Here is a 17,368-nt window from a genome sequence, read left to right as displayed (position 1 = left end):
TACCTTGTTTTTGTCTTCTCAAGAATAAGCTTCCTATCTTAAAGCAGGTGTGTTTTACCTGTGTGCAAACTCAAATTTGCCATTGTTCCAGCCCTACTGATAGTGCAATTGTGAGATTAAGAATCTCATCTAAATGCTGAAAAGGAAGTAAGATTGCTTCAAGCTTGACAACTTAACCAATGGATTTTATTTTGAAATGCCTCCACTTTCCGCACCTGACTCTCTAAGCAGTCTTTCCAATATATCACATCTTTTTGTGATGTAGACAAGTTGGTCAAAGAGCCTGTTTAGTAAACAGAAAATCTTGATTTCGAATGTCAGCAGTGCTTTCCTTTCTTCATGTCAGTTTGGGGCTGTTAGCCGAAAAAGAGGACTTTCACTTTTGTTTGACATCAAACATGTCTTTCCCAAAGCACTAATAAAGTGTAATTGAGAGAAAAAAAACTTTCTGCTTTTCAAATGCTCTAAAAGGAATTAGATGAAATAAGTTTCTTTAGAGAATATAGGATGGCTTCAAGCATTACAAATTAAAACCAGTGGAATTTGAGTAAAAAAAAAAATTTTGCTTTTGAAATGCTCTAAAAGGAATCAGATAAAATAACTTTCTTTAGAGAATATAGGATGGGCTCAAGCATTACAAATTAAAACCAGTGGAATTACACATTAGATGCTACAAATTTTCATAGCAGTTTTCAGAAAAAGCAGAATAATAAATATTCACACATGAAAATTGGGGTGCTGTGGCTTAGTTGGTTAAAGTGCCTGTCTTGTAAACAGGAGATCCTGAGTTCAACTCTCAGCAGTACCTTGTTTTCATCTTCTCAAGAATAAGCTTCCTATCTTAAAGCAGGTCTTTTACCTGTGTGCAAATTCAAATTTGCCATTGTTCCAGCCCTACTGATAGTGCAATTGTGAGATTAAGAATCTCATCTAAATGCTGAAAAGGAAGTAAGATTGCTTCAAGCTTGACAACTTAACCAACTTAACCAAGATGCTACATCTTCTCAAGAATAAGCTTCCTATCTTAAAGCAGGTGTGTTTTACCTGTGTGCAAACTCAAATTTGCCATTGTTCCAGCCCTACTGATAGTGCAATTGTGAGATTAAGAATCTCATCTAAATGCTGAAAAGGAAGTAAGATTGCTTCAAGCTTGACAACTTAACCAATGGATTTTATTTTGAAATGCCTCCACTTTCCGCACCTGACTCTCTAAGCAGTCTTTCCAATATATCACATCTTTTTGTGATGTAGACAAGTTGGTCAAAGAGCCTGTTTAGTAAACAGAAAATCTTGATTTCGAATGTCAGCAGTGCTTTCCTTTCTTCATGTCAGTTTGGGGCTGTTAGCCGAAAAAGAGGACTTTCACTTTTGTTTGACATCAAACATGTCTTTCCCAAAGCACTAATAAAGTGTAATTGAGAGAAAAAAACTTTCTGCTTTTGAAATGCTCTAAAAGGAATTAGATGAAATAAGTTTCTTTAGAGAATATAGGATGGCTTCAAGCATTACAAATTAAAACCAGTGGAATTTGAGTAAAAAAAAAAATTTTGCTTTTGAAATGCTCTAAAAGGAATCAGATGAAATAACTTTCTTTAGAGAATATAGGATGGGCTCAAGCATTACAAATTAAAACCAGTGGAATTACACATTAGATGCTACAAATTTTCATAGCAGTTTTCAGAAAAAGCAGAATAATAAATATTCACACATGAAAATTGGGGTGCTGTGGCTTAGTTGGTTAAAGTGCCTGTCTTGTAAACAGGAGATCCTGAGTTCAACTCTCAGCAGTACCTTGTTTTCATCTTCTCAAGAATAAGCTTCCTATCTTAAAGCAGGTCTTTTACCTGTGTGCAAATTCAAATTTGCCATTGTTCCAGCCCTACTGATAGTGCAATTGTGAGATTAAGAATCTCATCTAAATGCTGAAAAGGAAGTAAGATTGCTTCAAGCTTGACAACTTAACCAACTTAACCAAGATGCTACATCTTCTCAAGAATAAGCTTCCTATCTTAAAGCAGGTGTGTTTTACCTGTGTGCAAACTCAAATTTGCCATTGTTCCAGCCCTACTGATAGTGCAATTGTGAGATTAAGAATCTCATCTAAATGCTGAAAAGGAAGTAAGATTGCTTCAAGCTTGACAACTTAACCAACTTAACCAAGATGCTACATCTTCTCAAGAATAAGCTTCCTATCTTAAAGCAGGTGTGTTTTACCTGTGTGCAAACTCAAATTTGCCATTGTTCCAGCCCTACTGATAGTGCAATTGTGAGATTAAGAATCTCATCTAAATGCTGAAAAGGAAGTAAGATTGCTTCAAGCTTGACAACTTAACCAATGGATTTTATTTTGAAATGCCTCCACTTTCCGCACCTGACTCTCTAAGCAGTCTTTCCAATATATCACATCTTTTTGTGATGTAGACAAGTTGGTCAAAGAGCCTGTTTAGTAAACAGAAAATCTTGATTTCGAATGTCAGCAGTGCTTTCCTTTCTTCATGTCAGTTTGGGGCTGTTAGCCGAAAAAGAGGACTTTCACTTTTGTTTGACATCAAACATGTCTTTCCCAAAGCACTAATAAAGTGTAATTGAGAGAAAAAAAACTTTCTGCTTTTGAAATGCTCTAAAAGGAATTAGATGAAATAAGTTTCTTTAGAGAATATAGGATGGCTTCAAGCATTACAAATTAAAACCAGTGGAATTTGAGTAAAAAAAAAAATTTCGCTTTTGAAATGCTCTAAAAGGAATCAGATGAAATAACTTTCTTTAGAGAATATAGGATGGGCTCAAGCATTACAAATTAAAACCAGTGGAATTACACATTAGATGCTACAAATTTTCATAGCAGTTTTCGGAAAAAGCAGAATAATAAATATTCACCAACAGAACATGTGGTTCTGTGGCTTAGTTGGTTAAAGCGCCTGTCTTGTAAACAGGAGATCCTGAGTTCAACTCTCAGCAGTACCTTGTTTTTGTCTTCTCAAGAATAAGCTTCCTATCTTAAAGCAGTTGTTTTACCTGTGTGCAAACTCAAATTTGCCATTGTTCCAGCCCTACTGATAGTGCAATTGTGAGATTAAGAATCTCATCTAAATGCTGAAAAGGAAGTAAGATTGCTTCAAGCTTGACAACTTAACCAATGGATTTTATTTTGAAATGCCTCCACTTTCCGCACCTGACTCTCTAAGCAGTCTTTCCAATATATCACATCTTTTTGTGATGTAGACAAGTTGGTCAAAGAGCCTGTTTAGTAAACAGAAAATCTTGATTTCGAATGTCAGCAGTGCTTTCCTTTCTTCATGTCAGTTTGGGGCTGTTAGCCGAAAAAGAGGACTTTCACTTTTGTTTGACATCAAACATGTCTTTCCCAAAGCACTAATAAAGTGTAATTGAGAGAAAAAAAACTTTCTGCTTTTGAAATGCTCTAAAAGGAATTAGATGAAATAAGTTTCTTTAGAGAATATAGGATGGCTTCAAGCATTACAAATTAAAACCAGTGGAATTTGAGTAAAAAAAAAAATTTTGCTTTTGAAATGCTCTAAAAGGAATCAGATAAAATAACTTTCTTTAGAGAATATAGGATGGGCTCAAGCATTACAAATTAAAACCAGTGGAATTACACATTAGATGCTACAAATTTTCATAGCAGTTTTCAGAAAAAGCAGAATAATAAATATTCACACATGAAAATTGGGGTGCTGTGGCTTAGTTGGTTAAAGTGCCTGTCTTGTAAACAGGAGATCCTGAGTTCAACTCTCAGCAGTACCTTGTTTTCATCTTCTCAAGAATAAGCTTCCTATCTTAAAGCAGGTCTTTTACCTGTGTGCAAATTCAAATTTGCCATTGTTCCAGCCCTACTGATAGTGCAATTGTGAGATTAAGAATCTCATCTAAATGCTGAAAAGGAAGTAAGATTGCTTCAAGCTTGACAACTTAACCAACTTAACCAAGATGCTACATCTTCTCAAGAATAAGCTTCCTATCTTAAAGCAGGTGTGTTTTACCTGTGTGCAAACTCAAATTTGCCATTGTTCCAGCCCTACTGATAGTGCAATTGTGAGATTAAAAATCTCATCTAAATGCTGAAAAGGAAGTAAGATTGCTTCAAGCTTGACAACTTAACCAATTTAACCAAGATGCTACATCTTCTCAAGAATAAGCTTCCTATCTTAAAGCAGGTGTGTTTTACCTGTGTGCAAACTCAAATTTGCCATTGTTCCAGCCCTACTGATAGTGCAATTGTGAGATTAAGAATCTCATCTAAATGCTGAAAAGGAAGTAAGATTGCTTCAAGCTTGACAGCTTAACCAATGGATTTTATTTTGAAATGCCTCCACTTTCCGCACCTGACTCTCTAAGCAGTCTTTCCAATATATCACATCTTTTTGTGATGTAGACAAGTTGGTCAAAGAGCCTGTTTAGTAAACAGAAAATCTTGATTTCGAATGTCAGCAGTGCTTTCCTTTCTTCATGTCAGTTTGGGGCTGTTAGCCGAAAAAGAGGACTTTCACTTTTGTTTGACATCAAACATGTCTTTCCCAAAGCACTAATAAAGTGTAATTGAGAGAAAAAAAACTTTCTGCTTTTGAAATGCTCTAAAAGGAATTAGATGAAATAAGTTTCTTTAGAGAATATAGGATGGCTTCAAGCATTACAAATTAAAACCAGTGGAATTTGAGTAAAAAAAAAAATTTTGCTTTTGAAATGCTCTAAAAGGAATCAGATGAAATAACTTTCTTTAGAGAATATAGGATGGGCTCAAGCATTACAAATTAAAACCAGTGGAATTACACATTAGATGCTACAAATTTTCATAGCAGTTTTCAGAAAAAGCAGAATAATAAATATTCACACTTGAAAATTGGGATGCTGTGGCTTAGTTGGTTAAAGTGCCTGTCTTGTAAACAGGAGATCCTGAGTTCAACTCTCAGCAGTACCTTGTTTTCATCTTCTCAAGAATAAGCTTCCTATCTTAAAGCATGTCTTTTACCTGTGTGCAAATTCAAATTTGCCATTGTTCCAGCCCTACTGATAGTGCAATTGTGAGATTAAGAATCTCATCTAAATGCTGAAAAGGAAGTAAGATTGCTTCAAGCTTGACAACTTAACCAATGTATTTTATTTTGAAATTCCTCCACTTTCCGCACCTGACTCTCTAAGCAGTCTTTCCAATATATCACATCTTTTTGTGATGTAGACAAGTTGGTCAAAGAGCCTGTTTAGTAAACAGAAAATCTTGATTTTGAATGTCAGCAGTGCTTTCCTTTCTTCATGTCAGTTTGGGGCTGTTAGCCGAAAAAGAAGACTTTCACTTCTGTTTGACATCAAACATGTCTTTCCCAAAGCACTAATAAAGTGTAATTGAGAGAAAAAAACTTTCTGCTTTTGAAATGCTCTAAAAGGAATTAGATGAAATAAGTTTCTTTAGAGAATATAGGATGGCTTCAAGCATTACAAATTAAAACCAGTGGAATTTGAGTAAAAAAAAAAATTTTGCTTTTGAAATGCTCTAAAAGGAATCAGATGAAATAACTTTCTTTAGAGAATATAGGATGGGCTCAAGCATTACAAATTAAAACCAGTGGAATTACACATTAGATGCTACAAATTTTCATAGCAGTTTTCGGAAAAAGCAGAATAATAAATATTCACCAACAGAACATGTGGTTCTGTGGCTTAGTTGGTTAAAGTTCCTGTCTTGTAAACAGGAGATCCTGAGTTCAACTCTCAGCAGTACCTTTTTTTTCATCTTCTCAAGAATAAGCTTACTATCTTAAAGCAGGTCTTTTACCTGTGTGCAAATTCAAATTTGCCATTGTTCCAGCCCTACTGATAGTGCAATTGTGAGATTAAGAATCTCATCTAAATGCTGAAAAGGAAGTAAGATTGCTTCAAGCTTGACAACTTAACCAATGGATTTTATTTTGAAATTCCTCCACTTTCCGCACCTGACTCTCTAAGCAGTCTTTCCAATATATCACATCTTTTTGTGATGTAGACAAGTTGGTCAAAGAGCCTGTTTAGTAAACAGAAAATCTTGATTTCGAATGTCAGCAGTGCTTTCCTTTCTTCATGTCAGTTTGGGGCTGTTAGCCGAAAAAGAAGACTTTCACTTCTGTTTGACATCAAACATGTCTTTCCCAAAGCACTAATAAAGTGTATTTGAGAGAAAAAAACTTTCTGCTTTTGAAATGCTCTAAAAGGAATTAGATGAAATAAGTTTCTTTAGAGAATATAGGATGGCTTCAAGCATTACAAATTAAAACCAGTGGAATTTGAGTAAAAAAAAAATTTTGCTTTTGAAATGCTCTAAAAGGAATCAGATGAAATAACTTTCTTTAGAGAATATAGGATGGGCTCAAGCATTACAAATTAAAACCAGTGGAATTACACATTAGATGCTACAAATTTTCATAGCAGTTTTCGGAAAAAGCAGAATAATAAATATTCACCTATGGAACATGTGGTGCTGTGGCTTAGTTGGTTAAAGCGCCTGTCTTGTAAACTGGAGATCCTGAGTTCAACTCTCAGCAGTACCTTGTTTTCATCTTCTCAAGAATAAGCTTCCTATCTTAAAGCATGTCTTTTACCTGTGTGCAAATTCAAATTTGCCATTGTTCCAGCCCTACTGATAGTGCAATTGTGAGATTAAGAATCTCATCTAAATGCTGAAAAGGAAGTAAGATTGCTTCAAGCTTGACAACTTAACCAATGGATTTTATTTTGAAATTCCTCCACTTTCCGCACCTGACTCTCTAAGCAGTCTTTCCAATATATCACATCTTTTTGTGATGTAGACAAGTTGGTCAAAGAGCCTGTTTAGTAAACAGAAAATCTTGATTTCGAATGTCAGCAGTGCTTTCCTTTCTTCATGTCAGTTTGGGGCTGTTAGCCGATAAAGAAGACTTTCACTTCTGTTTGACATCAAACATGTCTTTCCCAAAGCACTAATAAAGTGTAATTGAGAGAAAAAAACTTTCTGCTTTTGAAATGCTCTAAAAGGAATTAGATGAAATAAGTTTCTTTAGAGAATATAGGATGGCTTCAAGCATTACAAATTAAAACCAGTGGAATTTGAGTAAAAAAAAAATTTTGCTTTTGAAATGCTCTAAAAGGAATCAGATGAAATAACTTTCTTTAGAGAATATAGGATGGGCTCAAGCATTACAAATTAAAACCAGTGGAATTACACATTAGATGCTACAAATTTTCATAGCAGTTTTCGGAAAAAGCAGAATAATAAATATTCACCAACAGAACATGTGGTTCTGTGGCTTAGTTGGTTAAAGTGCCTGTCTTGTAAACAGGAGATCCTGAGTTCAACTCTCAGCAGTACCTTTTTTTCATCTTCTCAAGAATAAGCTTACTATCTTAAAGCAGGTCTTTTACCTGTGTGCAAATTCAAATTTGCCATTGTTCCAGCCCTACTGATAGTGCAATTGTGAGATTAAGAATCTCATCTAAATGCTGAAAAGGAAGTAAGATTGCTTCAAGCTTGACAACTTAACCAATGGATTTTATTTTGAAATTCCTCCACTTTCCGCACCTGACTCTCTAAGCAGTCTTTCCAATATATCACATCTTTTTGTGATGTAGACAAGTTGGTCAAAGAGCCTGTTTAGTAAACAGAAAATCTTGATTTCGAATGTCAGCAGTGCTTTCCTTTCTTCATGTCAGTTTGGGGCTGTTAGCCGATAAAGAAGACTTTCACTTCTGTTTGACATCAAACATGTCTTTCCCAAAGCACTAATAAAGTGTAATTGAGAGAAAAAAACTTTCTGCTTTTGAAATGCTCTAAAAGGAATTAGATGAAATAAGTTTCTTTAGAGAATATAGGATGGCTTCAAGCATTACAAATTAAAACCAGTGGAATTTGAGTAAAAAAAAAATTTTGCTTTTGAAATGCTCTAAAAGGAATCAGATGAAATAACTTTCTTTAGAGAATATAGGATGGGCTCAAGCATTACAAATTAAAACCAGTGGAATTACACATTAGATGCTACAAATTTTCATAGCAGTTTTCGGAAAAAGCAGAATAATAAATATTCACCAACAGAACATGTGGTTCTGTGGCTTAGTTGGTTAAAGTGCCTGTCTTGTAAACAGGAGATCCTGAGTTCAACTCTCAGCAGTACCTTTTTTTCATCTTCTCAAGAATAAGCTTACTATCTTAAAGCAGGTCTTTTACCTGTGTGCAAATTCAAATTTGCCATTGTTCCAGCCCTACTGATAGTGCAATTGTGAGATTAAGAATCTCATCTAAATGCTGAAAAGGAAGTAAGATTGCTTCAAGCTTGACAACTTAACCAATGGATTTTATTTTGAAATTCCTCCACTTTCCGCACCTGACTCTCTAAGCAGTCTTTCCAATATATCACATCTTTTTGTGATGTAGACAAGTTGGTCAAAGAGCCTGTTTAGTAAACAGAAAATCTTGATTTCGAATGTCAGCAGTGCTTTCCTTTCTTCATGTCAGTTTGGGGCTGTTAGCCGAAAAAGAAGACTTTCACTTCTGTTTGACATCAAACATGTCTTTCCCAAAGCACTAATAAAGTGTATTTGAGAGAAAAAAACTTTCTGCTTTTGAAATGCTCTAAAAGGAATTAGATGAAATAAGTTTCTTTAGAGAATATAGGATGGCTTCAAGCATTACAAATTAAAACCAGTGGAATTTGAGTAAAAAAAAAATTTTGCTTTTGAAATGCTCTAAAAGGAATCAGATGAAATAACTTTCTTTAGAGAATATAGGATGGGCTCAAGCATTACAAATTAAAACCAGTGGAATTACACATTAGATGCTACAAATTTTCATAGCAGTTTTCGGAAAAAGCAGAATAATAAATATTCACCTATGGAACATGTGGTGCTGTGGCTTAGTTGGTTAAAGCGCCTGTCTTGTAAACTGGAGATCCTGAGTTCAACTCTCAGCAGTACCTTGTTTTCATCTTCTCAAGAATAAGCTTCCTATCTTAAAGCATGTCTTTTACCTGTGTGCAAATTCAAATTTGCCATTGTTCCAGCCCTACTGATAGTGCAATTGTGAGATTAAGAATCTCATCTAAATGCTGAAAAGGAAGTAAGATTGCTTCAAGCTTGACAACTTAACCAATGGATTTTATTTTGAAATTCCTCCACTTTCCGCACCTGACTCTCTAAGCAGTCTTTCCAATATATCACATCTTTTTGTGATGTAGACAAGTTGGTCAAAGAGCCTGTTTAGTAAACAGAAAATCTTGATTTCGAATGTCAGCAGTGCTTTCCTTTCTTCATGTCAGTTTGGGGCTGTTAGCCGAAAAAGAAGACTTTCACTTCTGTTTGACATCAAACATGTCTTTCCCAAAGCACTAATAAAGTGTAATTGAGAGAAAAAAACTTTCTGCTTTTGAAATGCTCTAAAAGGAATTAGATGAAATAAGTTTCTTTAGAGAATATAGGATGGCTTCAAGCATTACAAATTAAAACCAGTGGAATTTGAGTAAAAAAAAAAAATTTTGCTTTTGAAATGCTCTAAAAGGAATCAGATGAAATAACTTTCTTTAGAGAATATAGGATGGGCTCAAGCATTACAAATTAAAACCAGTGGAATTACACATTAGATGCTACAAATTTTCATAGCAGTTTTCAGAAAAAGCAGAATAATAAATATTCACCAACAGAACATGTGGTTCTGTGGCTTAGTTGGTTAAAGTGCCTGTCTTGTAAACAGGAGATCCTGAGTTCAACTCTCAGCAGTACCTTTTTTTCATCTTCTCAAGAATAAGCTTACTATCTTAAAGCAGGTCTTTTACCTGTGTGCAAATTCAAATTTGCCATTGTTCCAGCCCTACTGATAGTGCAATTGTGAGATTAAGAATCTCATCTAAATGCTGAAAAGGAAGTAAGATTGCTTCAAGCTTGACAACTTAACCAACTTAACCAAGATGCTACATCTTTTCAAGAATAAGCTTCCTATCTTAAAGCAGGTGTGTTTTACCTGTGTGCAAACTCAAATTTGCCATTGTTCCAGCCCTACTGATAGTGCAATTGTGAGATTAAGAATCTCATCTAAATGCTGAAAAGGAAGTAAGATTGCTTCAAGCTTGACAACTTAACCAATGGATTTTATTTTGAAATGCCTCCACTTTCCGCACCTGACTCTCTAAGCAGTCTTTCCAATATATCACATCTTTTTGTGATGTAGACAAGTTGGTCAAAGAGCCTGTTTAGTAAACAGAAAATCTTGATTTCGAATGTCAGCAGTGCTTTCCTTTCTTCATGTCAGTTTGGGGCTGTTAGCCGAAAAAGAGGACTTTCACTTTTGTTTGACATCAAACATGTCTTTCCCAAAGCACTAATAAAGTGTAATTGAGAGAAAAAAAACTTTCTGCTTTTGAAATGCTCTAAAAGGAATTAGATGAAATAAGTTTCTTTAGAGAATATAGGATGGCTTCAAGCATTACAAATTAAAACCAGTGGAATTTGAGTAAAAAAAAAAATTTTGCTTTTGAAATGCTCTAAAAGGAATCAGATAAAATAACTTTCTTTAGAGAATATAGGATGGGCTCAAGCATTACAAATTAAAACCAGTGGAATTACACATTAGATGCTACAAATTTTCATAGCAGTTTTCAGAAAAAGCAGAATAATAAATATTCACACATGAAAATTGGGGTGCTGTGGCTTAGTTGGTTAAAGTGCCTGTCTTGTAAACAGGAGATCCTGAGTTCAACTCTCAGCAGTACCTTGTTTTCATCTTCTCAAGAATAAGCTTCCTATCTTAAAGCAGGTCTTTTACCTGTGTGCAAATTCAAATTTGCCATTGTTCCAGCCCTACTGATAGTGCAATTGTGAGATTAAGAATCTCATCTAAATGCTGAAAAGGATGTAAGATTGCTTCAAGCTTGACAACTTAACCAACTTAACCAAGATGCTACATCTTTTCAAGAATAAGCTTCCTATCTTAAAGCAGGTGTGTTTTACCTGTGTGCAAACTCAAATTTGCCATTGTTCCAGCCCTACTGATAGTGCAATTGTGAGATTAAGAATCTCATCTAAATGCTGAAAAGGAAGTAAGATTGCTTCAAGCTTGACAACTTAACCAACTTAACCAAGATGCTACATCTTCTCAAGAATAAGCTTCCTATCTTAAAGCAGGTGTGTTTTACCTGTGTGCAAACTCAAATTTGCTATTGTTCCAGCCCTACTGATAGTGCAATTGTGAGATTAAGAATCTCATCTAAATGCTGAAAAGGAAGTAAGATTGCTTCAAGCTTGACAACTTAACCAATGGATTTTATTTTGAAATGCCTCCACTTTCCGCACCTGACTCTCTAAGCAGTCTTTCCAATATATCACATCTTTTTGTGATGTAGACAAGTTGGTCAAAGAGCCTGTTTAGTAAACAGAAAATCTTGATTTCGAATGTCAGCAGTGCTTTCCTTTCTTCATGTCAGTTTGGGGCTGTTAGCCGAAAAAGAGGACTTTCACTTTTGTTTGACATCAAACATGTCTTTCCCAAAGCACTAATAAAGTGTAATTGAGAGAAAAAAAACTTTCTGCTTTTGAAATGCTCTAAAAGGAATTAGATGAAATAAGTTTCTTTAGAGAATATAGGATGGCTTCAAGCATTACAAATTAAAACCAGTGGAATTTGAGTAAAAAAAAAAATTTTGCTTTTGAAATGCTCTAAAAGGAATCAGATAAAATAACTTTCTTTAGAGAATATAGGATGGGCTCAAGCATTACAAATTAAAACCAGTGGAATTACACATTAGATGCTACAAATTTTCATAGCAGTTTTCAGAAAAAGCAGAATAATAAATATTCACACATGAAAATTGGGGTGCTGTGGCTTAGTTGGTTAAAGTGCCTGTCTTGTAAACAGGAGATCCTGAGTTCAACTCTCAGCAGTACCTTGTTTTCATCTTCTCAAGAATAAGCTTCCTATCTTAAAGCAGGTCTTTTACCTGTGTGCAAATTCAAATTTGCCATTGTTCCAGCCCTACTGATAGTGCAATTGTGAGATTAAGAATCTCATCTAAATGCTGAAAAGGAAGTAAGATTGCTTCAAGCTTGACAACTTAACCAACTTAACCAAGATGCTACATCTTCTCAAGAATAAGCTTCCTATCTTAAAGCAGGTGTGTTTTACCTGTGTGCAAACTCAAATTTGCCATTGTTCCAGCCCTACTGATAGTGCAATTGTGAGATTAAGAATCTCATCTAAATGCTGAAAAGGAAGTAAGATTGCTTCAAGCTTGACAACTTAACCAATGGATTTTATTTTGAAATGCCTCCACTTTCCGCACCTGACTCTCTAAGCAGTCTTTCCAATATATCACATCTTTTTGTGATGTAGACAAGTTGGTCAAAGAGCCTGTTTAGTAAACAGAAAATCTTGATTTCGAATGTCAGCAGTGCTTTCCTTTCTTCATGTCAGTTTGGGGCTGTTAGCCGAAAAAGAAGACTTTCACTTCTGTTTGACATCAAACATGTCTTTCCCAAAGCACTAATAAAGTGTATTTGAGAGAAAAAAACTTTCTGCTTTTGAAATGCTCTAAAAGGAATTAGATGAAATAAGTTTCTTTAGAGAATATAGGATGGCTTCAAGCATTACAAATTAAAACCAGTGGAATTTGAGTAAAAAAAAAATTTTGCTTTTGAAATGCTCTAAAAGGAATCAGATGAAATAACTTTCTTTAGAGAATATAGGATGGGCTCAAGCATTACAAATTAAAACCAGTGGAATTACACATTAGATGCTACAAATTTTCATAGCAGTTTTCGGAAAAAGCAGAATAATAAATATTCACCTATGGAACATGTGGTGCTGTGGCTTAGTTGGTTAAAGCGCCTGTCTTGTAAACTGGAGATCCTGAGTTCAACTCTCAGCAGTACCTTGTTTTCATCTTCTCAAGAATAAGCTTCCTATCTTAAAGCAGGTCTTTTACCTGTGTGCAAATTCAAATTTGCCATTGTTCCAGCCCTACTGATAGTGCAATTGTGAGATTAAGAATCTCATCTAAATGCTGAAAAGGAAGTAAGATTGCTTCAAGCTTGACAACTTAACCAACTTAACCAAGATGCTACATCTTCTCAAGAATAAGCTTCCTATCTTAAAGCAGGTGTGTTTTACCTGTGTGCAAACTCAAATTTGCCATTGTTCCAGCCCTACTGATAGTGCAATTGTGAGATTAAGAATCTCATCTAAATGCTGAAAAGGAAGTAAGATTGCTTCAAGCTTGACAACTTAACCAACTTAACCAAGATGCTACATCTTCTCAAGAATAAGCTTCCTATCTTAAAGCAGGTGTGTTTTACCTGTGTGCAAACTCAAATTTGCTATTGTTCCAGCCCTACTGATAGTGCAATTGTGAGATTAAGAATCTCATCTAAATGCTGAAAAGGAAGTAAGATTGCTTCAAGCTTGACAACTTAACCAATGGATTTTATTTTGAAATGCCTCCACTTTCCGCACCTGACTCTCTAAGCAGTCTTTCCAATATATCACATCTTTTTGTGATGTAGACAAGTTGGTCAAAGAGCCTGTTTAGTAAACAGAAAATCTTGATTTCGAATGTCAGCAGTGCTTTCCTTTCTTCATGTCAGTTTGGGGCTGTTAGCCGAAAAAGAGGACTTTCACTTTTGTTTGACATCAAACATGTCTTTCCCAAAGCACTAATAAAGTGTAATTGAGAGAAAAAAAACTTTCTGCTTTTGAAATGCTCTAAAAGGAATTAGATGAAATAAGTTTCTTTAGAGAATATAGGATGGCTTCAAGCATTACAAATTAAAACCAGTGGAATTTGAGTGAAAAAAAAAATTTTGCTTTTGAAATGCTCTAAAAGGAATCAGATAAAATAACTTTCTTTAGAGAATATAGGATGGGCTCAAGCATTACAAATTAAAACCAGTGGAATTACACATTAGATGCTACAAATTTTCATAGCAGTTTTCAGAAAAAGCAGAATAATAAATATTCACACATGAAAATTGGGGTGCTGTGGCTTAGTTGGTTAAAGTGCCTGTCTTGTAAACAGGAGATCCTGAGTTCAACTCTCAGCAGTACCTTGTTTTCATCTTCTCAAGAATAAGCTTCCTATCTTAAAGCAGGTCTTTTACCTGTGTGCAAATTCAAATTTGCCATTGTTCCAGCCCTACTGATAGTGCAATTGTGAGATTAAGAATCTCATCTAAATGCTGAAAAGGAAGTAAGATTGCTTCAAGCTTGACAACTTAACCAACTTAACCAAGATGCTACATCTTCTCAAGAATAAGCTTCCTATCTTAAAGCAGGTGTGTTTTACCTGTGTGCAAACTCAAATTTGCCATTGTTCCAGCCCTACTGATAGTGCAATTGTGAGATTAAGAATCTCATCTAAATGCTGAAAAGGAAGTAAGATTGCTTCAAGCTTGACAACTTAACCAACTTAACCAAGATGCTACATCTTCTCAAGAATAAGCTTCCTATCTTAAAGCAGGTGTGTTTTACCTGTGTGCAAACTCAAATTTGCCATTGTTCCAGCCCTACTGATAGTGCAATTGTGAGATTAAGAATCTCATCTAAATGCTGAAAAGGAAGTAAGATTGCTTCAAGCTTGACAACTTAACCAACTTAACCAAGACGCTACATCTTCTCAAGAATAAGCTTCCTATCTTAAAGCAGGTGTGTTTTACCTGTGTGCAAACTCAAATTTGCCATTGTTCCAGCCCTACTGATAGTGCAATTGTGAGATTAAGAATCTCATCTAAATGCTGAAAAGGAAGTAAGATTGCTTCAAGCTTGACAACTTAACCAATGGATTTTATTTTGAAATGCCTCCACTTTCCGCACCTGACTCTCTAAGCAGTCTTTCCAATATATCACATCTTTTTGTGATGTAGACAAGTTGGTCAAAGAGCCTGTTTAGTAAACAGAAAATCTTGATTTCGAATGTCAGCAGTGCTTTCCTTTCTTCATGTCAGTTTGGGGCTGTTAGCCGAAAAAGAGGACTTTCACTTTTGTTTGACATCAAACATGTCTTTCCCAAAGCACTAATAAAGTGTAATTGAGAGAAAAAAAACTTTCTGCTTTTGAAATGCTCTAAAAGGAATTAGATGAAATAAGTTTCTTTAGAGAATATAGGATGGCTTCAAGCATTACAAATTAAAACCAGTGGAATTTGAGTAAAAAAAAAAATTTTGCTTTTGAAATGCTCTAAAAGGAATCAGATGAAATAACTTTCTTTAGAGAATATAGGATGGGCTCAAGCATTACAAATTAAAACCAGTGGAATTACACATTAGATGCTACAAATTTTCATAGCAGTTTTCAGAAAAAGCAGAATAATAAATATTCACACATGAAAATTGGGGTGCTGTGGCTTAGTTGGTTAAAGTGCCTGTCTTGTAAACAGGAGATCCTGAGTTCAACTCTCAGCAGTACCTTGTTTTCATCTTCTCAAGAATAAGCTTCCAATCTTAAAGCAGGTCTTTTACCTGTGTGCAAATTCAAATTTGCCATTGTTCCAGCCCTACTGATAGTGCAATTGTGAGATTAAGAATCTCATCTAAATGCTGAAAAGGAAGTAAGATTGCTTCAAGCTTGACAACTTAACCAACTTAACCAAGATGCTACATCTTCTCAAGAATAAGCTTCCTATCTTAAAGCAGGTGTGTTTTACCTGTGTGCAAACTCAAATTTGCCATTGTTCCAGCCCTACTGATAGTGCAATTGTGAGATTAAGAATCTCATCTAAATGCTGAAAAGGAAGTAAGATTGCTTCAAGCTTGACAACTTAACCAACTTAACCAAGATGCTACATCTTCTCAAGAATAAGCTTCCTATCTTAAAGCAGGTGTGTTTTACCTGTGTGCAAACTCAAATTTGCCATTGTTCCAGCCCTACTGATAGTGCAATTGTGAGATTAAGAATCTCATCTAAATGCTGAAAAGGAAGTAAGATTGCTTCAAGCTTGACAACTTAACCAATGGATTTTATTTTGAAATGCCTCCACTTTCCGCACCTGACTCTCTAAGCAGTCTTTCCAATATATCACATCTTTTTGTGATGTAGACAAGTTGGTCAAAGAGCCTGTTTAGTAAACAGAAAATCTTGATTTCGAATGTCAGCAGTGCTTTCCTTTCTTCATGTCAGTTTGGGGCTGTTAGCCGAAAAAGAGGACTTTCACTTTTGTTTGACATCAAACATGTCTTTCCCAAAGCACTAATAAAGTGTAATTGAGAGAAAAAAAACTTTCTGCTTTTGAAATGCTCTAAAAGGAATTAGATGAAATAAGTTTCTTTAGAGAATATAGGATGGCTTCAAGCATTACAAATTAAAACCAGTGGAATTTGAGTAAAAAAAAAAATTTTGCTTTTGAAATGCTCTAAAAGGAATCAGATGAAATAACTTTCTTTAGAGAATATAGGATGGGCTCAAGCATTACAAATTAAAACCAGTGGAATTACACATTAGATGATACAAATTTTCATAGCAGTTTTCAGAAAAAGCAGAATAATAAATATTCACACATGAAAATTGGGATGCTGTGGCTTAGTTGGTTAAAGTGCCTGTCTTGTAAACAGGAGATCCTGAGTTCAACTCTCAGCAGTACCTTGTTTTCATCTTCTCAAGAATAAGCTTCCTATCTTAAAGCATGTCTTTTACCTGTGTGCAAATTCAAATTTGCCATTGTTCCAGCCCTACTGATAGTGCAATTGTGAGATTAAGAATCTCATCTAAATGCTGAAAAGGAAGTAACATTGCTTCAAGCTTGACAACTTAACCAATGGATTTTATTTTGAAATTCCTCCACTTTCCGCACCTGACTCTCTAAGCAGTCTTTCCAATATATCACATCTTTTTGTGATGTAGACAAGTTGGTCAAAGAGCCTGTTTAGTAAACAGAAAATCTTGATTTCGAATGTCAGCAGTGCTTTCCTTTCTTCATGTCAGTTTGGGGCTGTTAGCCGAAAAAGAAGACTTTCACTTCTGTTTGACATCAAACATGTCTTTCCCAAAGCACTAATAAAGTGTAATTGAGAGAAAAAAACTTTCTGCTTTTGAAATGCTCTAAAAGGAATTAGATGAAATAAGTTTCTTTAGAGAATATAGGATGGCTTCAAGCATTACAAATTAAAACCAGTGGAATTTGAGTAAAAAAAAAAATTTTGCTTTTGAAATGCTCTAAAAGGAATCAGATGAAATAACTTTCTTTAGAGAATATAGGATGGGCTCAAGCATTACAAATTAAAACCAGTGGAATTACACATTAGATGCTACAAATTTTCATAGCAGTTTTCGGAAAAAGCAGAATAATAAATATTCACCAACAGAACATGTGGTTCTGTGGCTTAGTTGGTTAAAGTGCCTGTCTTGTAAACAGGAGATCCTGAGTTCAACTCTCAGCAG

General features: G+C 35.0%; 7 non-coding genes across 7 annotated transcripts; all 7 read left to right on the top strand.

Moving 5' to 3' along the window:
• The first annotated feature begins 734 nt into the window (after window positions 1–734).
• Window positions 735–808, top strand: TRNAT-UGU (transfer RNA threonine (anticodon UGU)). The gene has a single exon. It is a non-coding gene; the product is annotated as a tRNA-Thr (tRNA).
• Window positions 809–1,719: 911 nt separating this feature from the next.
• Window positions 1,720–1,793, top strand: TRNAT-UGU (transfer RNA threonine (anticodon UGU)). Its single transcript has one exon. It is a non-coding gene; the product is annotated as a tRNA-Thr (tRNA).
• Window positions 1,794–3,691: 1,898 nt separating this feature from the next.
• Window positions 3,692–3,765, top strand: TRNAT-UGU (transfer RNA threonine (anticodon UGU)). Its single transcript has one exon. It is a non-coding gene; the product is annotated as a tRNA-Thr (tRNA).
• Window positions 3,766–10,646: 6,881 nt separating this feature from the next.
• TRNAT-UGU (transfer RNA threonine (anticodon UGU)) lies at window positions 10,647–10,720 on the top strand. The gene has a single exon. It is a non-coding gene; the product is annotated as a tRNA-Thr (tRNA).
• Window positions 10,721–11,817: 1,097 nt separating this feature from the next.
• Window positions 11,818–11,891, top strand: TRNAT-UGU (transfer RNA threonine (anticodon UGU)). Its single transcript has one exon. It is a non-coding gene; the product is annotated as a tRNA-Thr (tRNA).
• Window positions 11,892–13,972: 2,081 nt separating this feature from the next.
• Window positions 13,973–14,046, top strand: TRNAT-UGU (transfer RNA threonine (anticodon UGU)). The gene has a single exon. It is a non-coding gene; the product is annotated as a tRNA-Thr (tRNA).
• Window positions 14,047–15,328: 1,282 nt separating this feature from the next.
• TRNAT-UGU (transfer RNA threonine (anticodon UGU)) lies at window positions 15,329–15,402 on the top strand. Its single transcript has one exon. It is a non-coding gene; the product is annotated as a tRNA-Thr (tRNA).
• Window positions 15,403–17,368: the final 1,966 nt, after the last annotated feature.

This window comes from Dendrobates tinctorius, unplaced genomic scaffold, assembly GCF_039654945.1.
Source record: "Dendrobates tinctorius isolate UK_male_01 unplaced genomic scaffold, ASM3965494v1 ptg000254l, whole genome shotgun sequence".
Classification (NCBI taxonomy): domain Eukaryota; kingdom Metazoa; phylum Chordata; class Amphibia; order Anura; family Dendrobatidae; genus Dendrobates; species Dendrobates tinctorius.
The sequence above is the reverse complement of the archived record's forward strand: the minus strand, read 5'-3'. Positions and strand labels throughout refer to the sequence as shown.